Source organism: Halichoeres trimaculatus, unplaced genomic scaffold, assembly GCF_033239565.1.
Source record: "Halichoeres trimaculatus isolate MK-OKI-2021-1 unplaced genomic scaffold, fHalTri1.1 fHalTri1_scaffold_10, whole genome shotgun sequence".
Taxonomy (NCBI): Eukaryota; Metazoa; Chordata; class Actinopteri; order Labriformes; family Labridae; genus Halichoeres; species Halichoeres trimaculatus.
In genome coordinates this window covers 32882767-32892416 of record NW_027437187.1, presented here as the reverse complement: position 1 = coordinate 32892416, position 9650 = coordinate 32882767, and positions in this window count along the sequence as shown.

The window sequence follows — 9650 nt, the reverse complement described above, 5'->3', positions numbered from 1 at the left end:
AATGTCTTGTTTCAAGTTATTTAAAGACCAAATTAGGTCTGAATTGCTTGAAACAAGTTTAAAAAGAAATCTGCCAATGGAACAAGAGACATTTGCTCAAGTTTGCTTTGGACTAACTGGACTAATGTCTTAATACAAATAACTTTTCTCTTGTTCCCTTGGCAGTTTTCTTTTCTTTTTTTTTTTTTTTTTTTTTACTTATTACAAGCAATTCAGACCTCATTTTTGTCTTTTAATAACCTGAATTATAATATTTTTCTGGAAGGGTCAGGTGAATGTGGGTCATATTAAGTCTAAAAAGACATTTTCTACTGATAATGAGACAAAAACACTTCATTAGATTTCAGTTTGTTTTTTTTTTGTGCAGTGAACAATCCTTCCAGCAACTTCTGGGTTAACCCACGCTGGAAAAAAACTAAAATCTTATCAAGTGTTTTTGTCTGATTTGTAGTAAAAAATGTCCTTTTAGACTTATCATGAGCACATTCATCTTGTTTCAAGTTTTTTTTTTTTTTTTTTTTAACTAAAATGAGTTCTGAATTGCTTGTAACAACTAGAAAAAAACAGTCAATGAAACAAAAGAAAAGTTGCCAAAAATTTGCTGAAAACTAGAATAATGTGTTAATATGAGAAAATTTTCTTTTGTTCCATTGGCAGAGATTTTTTTCACTTGTTGCAAGTGGTTTAGACCCCATTTTTGTCTTTAAATAACTTGAAATATGACATTTTTCTGGAAGAGTCAGGCGAATGTGGCTCATATGAAGTCTAAGAACGCATTTTCCACTGAAAATAAAACAAAAACACTTGATAAGATTTCAGTTTTTTTTTATTACAGAGTACAATCCTTTCAGTAAGTTCTCTGTTAAAGCCAAGGTGGAAAAAACTAAAATCTTCTCATATGTTTTTTTCTGATTTATAGTAGAAAATGTCTTTTTAGACTTATCATGGGCCACATTCACCTGACTGGTCCAAAAAAAATGTCTTATTTCAAGTTGTTCAAAGGAAAAATGAGGTCTTAATTGCTGAAACAAGTAAAAAAATAAAATAAAATAAAATAATATAAAATAAAATAAAATAAAATAAAATAAAATAAAATAAAATAAAATAAAATAATAATTATATAAAAAAGGTAATGGAAAAACAAAAAATTTGCTTGAAAACGCTTAAAACTATAATGGCTTAATACAAGTAAATTTTCTCTTGTTCCATTTGTAGATTTTTTCTACTTATTATAAGCAATTCAGACCTCATTTTTGTCTTAAAACTACTTGAAACAAGACATTTTTTGGACCAGTCAGGTGAATGTGGCTCATGAGTACAACTAGACAATTTTACTTAAGATAAGACAAAAAACACTTGAAAAGATGTCTTTTTTTTTTTTTTTGCGGTGCAGAGGTGTCTGCTCAGGTGGTAGCACCCTATCAAGGAGGCGTCTTGGAGGAACTATCAGTATCAAACACTTAAACCACCTCAGCTGACTCCTTCTGATTTCTTGAAGCAAAGTTTCTTAAGTCTTGATCCTAAGTGAGGGTCAGCTTGGTTTGTTTCAAAGATCTTCATCATACTTTTCACCAATCTTCTTTTGAAATGATCCAAATCAGATGGTTTGAGGCCTGTTCAGTGATATAAAAACAGAGCAGAGTGAAGTAAAACATCCCCTGACTCTGATACCGCCCTGAATGTGTCCGTGTTTAAAAGTAGGACCTGTAAACTCTTCACACTCTGTCTCTGAGGAGGGTAAAGGCACTTTACATGAAGCCGAGTTTGACATGTTGACTTGAAACATGAAGATCCAGATGATTGTAAAACATAGTTGAACAATCTGTGCTTCCTTTTCTGGCCGACAACTGCATTTGTTCCTTTTTTATCTAATGTTGATTTTATTTCTAAACTGTGGACTGCTTGATGTCCAGTGAGGAGACATGTTAGACTGAATCATCATTTTTGTCTCTGATTAACCTTTTTTTTTCTTTAACCTACTTGTGAAATCTTTGGATTTATTTTAATCCTTGTTCATTTTTCTTGCTGGAGGATAATCCACAACTGCCAAGACTTGGAAGAAAAAAACCAAAGGGTGTGAAAACGAACCACTCGGCATAGGGAGGAAAACAATCACTATCATTTATTACTTCTTCTTTCTGATATTTTTTAAAACCCAGACAGACTTTTTACGCGTTTCATCAAATGAGCAAGAAAACGGTGTTAAGCTATGAGAGCAGGTGTAACAGCTCGATGCATGACCACCAGCCAACTCTAAGTTATCCCTCTCATTATCATTAAATCTAGAAATGAGCCAACGAGCTTTGGCCAGATAATCCTGGGTATGTCTCTGCTCTGTCACATTAATGTGTTTGTTTTGATATGTTATGGCTTCTGTAAGAAAACTTCTCAGTCACGCCGTCAAAACCAAGCGGCAAACTCCGGGCTAAGAATATGAGACAACGCTGAAATGCTGAAATCTGCTGTTTCTCAAGTGTCTGCTTGAAGCTGGCTTCAGAAGTACCAGAAGTCACAAACACACCAAGACAAAAAAGCAGTTTTCAAAGCAGAAATTAACCTATTTACAGCCTGGTTCAAAAAACGTCTCCTGTCTGAGTCGGTAATTTTACTTTCGGCACACACTCTACGGGGGGCAATTTGTTTCTAACCTCAAAGTAGGGCTGAACAATTTATCGTTTTCAGATCGAAATCGCAATTTTAGACAATGCAATTTTGAGATCGCCAAAGCAGCAATTTTTTGCAGCGCTCCTGACTGACTCAGGATCCGTTGTGTCAAGTATTATACACATTCTGTTTTACAAATTTGTAGACAATCTATATGTTAAAAGTGCTGGTAAGCAGGTCAACAACACAAAGCCTCTGTTTAGGAGTAGAAGTTGATGAAAACAGATTATTTATCATCACTATTGATGATTAAAAAATCGTGAATTGCAATATCTGCCAGAAAAATTAGATCTTTTCCTAAAATCGTTCAGCCCTACATGTGAATATCCCAAAGCTTGATTTGAAGGAAATTGTGAATCGAATTGAAATCACAATATCTGCCAGAAAAATCGCAATTCAATCTTTTCTTAAAATCGTTCAGCCCTACTTCAAAGGATATTAAGATTGCAAGCTCGCCCAATCAGAGGTACAGCTCAGGGTCACGTGACTGACAGGCTTTACCATGGACTGTATAAAACATGGTCATAGTCTCGCCGACGTCACCCGTCTGTTTCCAAAACGGAAAATGAAGCACATCGGCTATAGCGGCCATATTGGTAGAGGCAAGGGCTTCGCCTACAGCCATAGGGCGCCTGAAGGTCACGTGACCCTGAGCTGTGCCTCTGATTGGGCGGGCTTGCGATCTTAATATCCTCTGAACGGCTGCCTTTAAAAAAAAATTCACTCCCTGTACAGTGCATGCTGATTGTAAAATTAGCGACTCAGACAAGAGACGTTTTTTGAACCAGGCTGTAAATAGGTTAATTTCTGCTTTGAAAACAGCTTTTTTTGGCTTGGTGTGTATGTGTCTTCCAGGACTTCTGGAGCCAGCCTCAAGCTGACACTCAAGAAACAGCAGATTTTAGCACTTCAGCATTGTCTCATATTCTTAGACTGGAGGTTGCCGCTTGTATTTTACGCGAAGCCCTTACCACTACCAATATGGCTGCGATGGCCAATCTGCTTCATTTTCTGTTTTAAAAACACATCGGGGAGACGACGTCCTTGTTTTATACAGTCTATGGTCAAAACACAGCAAAAAAAGAGACATTATGAACAAGGATGTGGTCTGTGTTTGGCGTTACATACTCAAAACGACATCACACAGAGTGCACAGTTTGCACAGAGCAGATTGAGAGGGACAGGAAGTCAGGCACTGGAACAACAACAAAACGTCAGGTTTACTTTCAAAATAAAATAAAACGGTTCAACACCAGATGGATTAGAAAGTGGGCGTCCAGAATGCAACAATCTGGTGTGAATCCAGCCTATAAAGTTAGTTTAAAAACAAATTACACAACTCAAAAAAAAAAAAAAAAAGCTCCTCAGGTCGGGAGTATTTCTACGGTAATCCTCTTATCCAGTTTGACTATCAAATTTTCATTTAACAGAACATTTTCAGTCAAATTAAAGTTGAAATATGAGCTGGATTATTAAATATAACTCTATGATTCTTCCTGTTTCCTGATGATGATTGTTTATGAAATCAGCATTTAAAACATTATCAAAAAAAAAATCACTATTTTATTGACTAACCACTCTCAAATCTTTTTTAAGTTCTTATTCAAAGACTTTTGAATTCTTTAAAAATCCCTAATCCCACTTTTCTGATCACCTGGTTCACAGAAGTTGATTTTACTCATAAACTAAAAATTCTCGCTGGAGTTTTTCCATTATCTTGTTTTTGGTGTAAAATAATAAAACCTGAGCCGGTCAGAGTCCCAGGCCCAGTTTCAGAATATCAGAGACCCTAAACAAGACTTGATCTGTTCCTTCACTTGACATTTTAAATCAAATGTGTGTTTTTTGATTGTACAGCTCATATATGAGCCTGGACGTGGTGCACACTCCTTAAAGGTGCTTTAACTTCATTTATCTGTATCCTATCTTTTTGTCTTTGTTTGCTTTATTAACCACCCCAGGTGCTGGGAGTTTGTTTGTTTTGTTTGTTTGTTTGTTTGTGTGGTTATGTAGAGAACGATGTTGCTTTATCTCAGCTCACACTGGGCAGGATGTCGCAGACGGCACATACGGTCAGTATAAACGTTACTCACAGCTCTCTGAGGCCGTGAAGGTCTTTAAAGCCGACTTCTTGCCAAAGCTGTTGGTTTCAGTTCAAACCAAAGATGAAACAAAGATGAAGCATCAAGTGCTTCAGTATTTTCTGGATCAAAGAAGAAGCAGCTGGCTCAGAGATGAACGCAGGTTGGAGCTCGTAGAAGGTTCAGATTAAACGCGAAGGCAACGTTTGATGGTGACAAAGTAAATGGACGCACAAATTGATGTTTGCCCAAGAAGTGTAAAGACCATGTGCTCAAACTGCAGAGGAGTTTTTCCTCTTGAATTTTCACTGCAACTGGCTACAACTAAGAAACCTGCACATTCAGGTTTTTAATCTTGAGCCCGTTTCAGTTTGTTGCCATCCCGCAGACGTCCCCTGTGACTTTGATTTCTGCTCTGAAACACTGATCCTGGTCCAAACTGAATCAGTACTCTCATCTCAAACAAACCTCCAGGTTTGGTTCCATCTCAAGTTTGACTTCACTCATCTGTTCCTGCACTTAATCTGTGGTTCTGTTCACAAGATTGTAAACTTATTATGCAACAAGGACTATGCAACACGTGAGAAATGTTACCTGAATGTAAATGCACTGCAAATAAATACTTTCTTCAATTAACACGAGCATTTGTTTCTTTTATTCCTTGCACACAGTCTGTGGCAGCTCCTGGTATCAAATCATGCAAGAGGTGCAAGTCTTTATAATTTCATGTGGCAGCATGAAACGAGTTAACACATCTGATGAATACTTATAACGATTTTTAACAATCCAAAACTTTTCATGGATATTAAACACACTTGAAAAAAAGGCACACAAGTCCTGACCCAATAAACTCAGTCAATATTTACAAACATTAATATTGCAGCATCCCTTCACCTGAGTGCATTTAAACTAGGGCTGTCACTCTAACGTGTTAATTCGATTAATGAATTACACCACAAATTAATGCGTTGTAAAAATTAACACAATTAACTCATTAGCTGCCAGCCATTGTCAGCCCATCTAAAACAATCTTTCAGGACTCAAATCATATTGTTTACTATTACTATGTAAACACCAAAACTGCCTAAGAAGAGTGGACTCTCTTCCTGTTTTTGATCCAAAAAACAGACAAAATAAACTGTCTTTGATCACCTTCATCTCGGGCGCTCCATCCTGGATCCTCTCCATGATCTCCTTCGTCTTTTTTCATGATCATGCCGCTCTTTCTCTCTGAACTACTGCAACCATAGACTGTTAAAAAATTGGACGTCCGCTTGCTCAGCTCGAAAGTGACGTCTCCACAAAAACTGCTCCCCCTGGTGATTGGCTGCAGTATAGGTTAAAAAATCCGGCTTTCCAGCCATTCCAGATGGGCTGTGGTCAAACTTTAAAAAATTAATACACCTCGTAGAAATTTTTCTCACGTCCGATTGTTGTGGTGATTTCAAGATATCATTTGGCTGCCTTGTATTCAAGTCCTCTTTTTTTTAAGTTTTGTTTTCATTAGTTATAAGAGGTTAAAAACAAGGCTTTATGTAACAATTACCGATGATTGACTGCTGCCATTTTCGTTTATTTTTTGGGGGGATTATATAGTATGTCAGGAGGTAGAGTCAGGAAGTGATTAGACTCTCAAAAGAAAATAACAATTATTATTTTTGTCACCCAGCTCCACTCAGATTCTCCCAGAATCCCTCACTCTCTCTACTGCGCAGACCACTCTGTCCACTCGATATGCAGTCTATGACTGCGACACATCCTCAGTTGGAGCATGAGCTGCCTGAACTTTTCTGACTTGCAGCATCTCGCTATGTCTCTGTCATCTCACATCTTCTCCTCATATCCATGCTGAGCTCTCATCCAAAGAGCACACCGCTCTCACCCACAGTAGTTTACAAGCATGATTTTGATTGACAAGCTCCTCCAGACCCCGCCTCCCCCTGCTGAAAAACATAATTTACTTCCATGGACACAGGAAACAGTTGCAGTTGAATTGAAAAAAAAAAAAAGTGTATTTACAAATCTTCTCTTCTACATCTATTCATTTGATTAGTCATGCACTACAATTTTGTAATGTCCTAGAATTCAAATTCTTAATTTGGGGGCCTTAAGCAGATATGAAATTAGAATGTGATTAATTCGATTAATTAATTACAAATCTTGTAATTAATTGGATTCTTTTTAGTCACCTGACAACACTAATTTAAAAAAACAGAGTCGTGACCAACCTCACTGTGCCTACCTAGGGTGCATCTTTGACCTGCAACCAGCATCTAACAAACCTGGAACCATCATTTTTCCCCTTAAGTCTTTCAATGACAGATAAGTATATTTTAGGGAGGGATAACATTTTAAAACAATAACAAGTTTATTTCTAATAGAGATGATTCAACATTATGTTGCTGCTCTCCTCTCACACACAAGGCAAGCCTGATTACACAGAGGCAAACCTGGTGTGTGAGACACACTCCTCCTAACTTTATGCCAATTGAGGGGCACACAAGCAACCTGACCTGGACCTGAACAATTGCGGCGCAATCGCCCTTTGGCCACTTACACAAACAAAAGAACTCAAATTACACCTTGGAGTTACTTTTCATAAAGAATATGGTAAGAAGTCAGAAAAGTCTGGACAGGTCTGAGTTCTCAGCTAACGAAAGAGGAAGAGGTGTTCACACAAAGATTACAATCTCTGTCGTCTCATCAACAATGACAGATACAAAAATACCACATAAAGCAACTTCACAGTGTTATATCTCAGAGATACAAGTCTGATAAAGCCATTTAAAGTGTTTTCAAACTGTTTAACACCAGAGTATCTGTTCAGTCCAATTTAGGAGATGATTACTCACTGAGGAGTCACCGACCTTGACAAAGGCCTTGTGGAAAGACGTGTCCACACCTTTTCTGTTACCTGCCAAACACTAAGAAGACTTTTATCCCCAGTATCAACCAGTCAGACTTTATAAGTTCAGCAAATTTCACACAAAAATTGATCATAGTGCTTAAAATCAACAAAAATCAAAACAGAAGTGACTAAAAAAATGTCAAACACAAAAATTTAGATGATAATGGGCTCTAAAACACACTCCACTGAGAAAAAACTCAAACACCCTTACTTTAACTTATTATCTTGCCGTCCTAAGCTGACATATCTTTGCTTATTCGTCAGACATTTTTATAATTTTGCACACATCTGAATTAGTTTCTTTGATGCAGTTTGTGATGAAATGCAGATTTTCAGACCTGATAAGAACCATCTCCGTCTGCACTTCTTGATTTCATGAGAAGCAGAAGAAGTTTAATGTAATAGTAATAAAAATAATAATGTTGTGTTTCATCATTTTGTTCATTCTTTGTTCATGAAGCTAACTCACTCTGTTGTCCTGTCATCCTCAGAGATCTTAAAACATCCTCTCTGACTTCACACTAAAAATCTGGTATCAAACCAGCATGGATTGAACCAGTGATTTATAATTTAACATGTTAAATAATGCAGATGTGATGGGGTTTGTCTAGACTTTGTAAAGTAATCAAAATAAGACCAAAGAAACAAAATCATGTGAACATATTGCAGTACTGTCTGTGTGCCTCTGAGCAAAGCTGCAGTGAGAAAAGAAGACTGAGTTTGAAGTCTGAGCTGACGTCAGATAAAGATCGATCAGAGTGTAGACACGGCTTCTTTAATCTCATCTCAAGCAGAAGAAAACAAAGACGAGAAGAAGCTCAGAAACAGCAAAGTGTCACTGAGGAGAGCAGCAGGTAAGACACAAAGACACAGTGAAAACTTTTACTCAGATTTCTCAAACACTCACTGTCTGATGTGATAAAGGAGGTTATTATAGAGATGGTAATAATGGAATATTTAACACTTTGTATTTATTTAGTTTCTGGGTAAAAGAAAGACATTCTGTGGCTGTATTTGAGAAATGTTGTTCAGCTTAAATAGAGTTCAAAGGTTTTAAAACAAGAGCCTGAAACTTTCTTCATAAGTCAGTTTTATTTATCTATTTATTTATTTATTTATTTATTTCGTGAGATTTTCAAGCCTCCACAGAATCCTAAACTACAAACTTTATAGAGTTAAAATAAAATAAAACAAAAAATAATACCAATGAAGCACAGAACCTGTATTTTAGCCTTAAAGTGACTGCCTTACTTTAAAAGTTTGAAGAAACTTGTGCTTAATCGCAAAAGCCCGAATAACAGTCAAAATAAAAAGATAAAAAATGAAGACAACAAAAAATTGCACGAACTTTTTATCATCCCACCTACTTAATGTTTTAAGCTTTGACATAAAATCCAGTTTCTTAGTCTGTTACAAAACTAACAACAACAACAACAACAATAATAATAATAGTTTTAATTGTATAGCACTTTTGAAAACAGAATTTTACAAAGTGCTTTGGCAACAATTAGGACATAAAAACAAAGCTTAGTTCAGACGAGACAGTCATAGAAATACTGTAATTGCATGTGATATATGAACCCAGACAATACAGGAACCATGCCATATAAAATGAGATCATGAGTAACAAAATAAAAGCTAAAAAATCAATTAGCAAGAAAAAAGAAAAGGCAAGAAAGAGGGATTGAGAGCAGAAAATGGGACAGCAAGTATAAAAAGACAATATTAAGACTGTTAGTAGAATAATGAAATAATAGTAGTAGAAGTACAAGTGATGATAAAGTAATAAGCAAGAGATAAAACAATAAAAAGCTAACAAGACAGTTAAACCAAAGTAAGAGAAATAAAAGAGATAACAGATAAGATAAAGGAAAAAGGACAAAAAGGCGGTATCACATAAAAGCAAGTCTGTAAAAGTAAGTTTGTAAAAGTGACTTAAAGGAGGTGACTGACTCTGTAAAGTGGAACATTTTAGATTGTAAGCTTCACATCGTGGG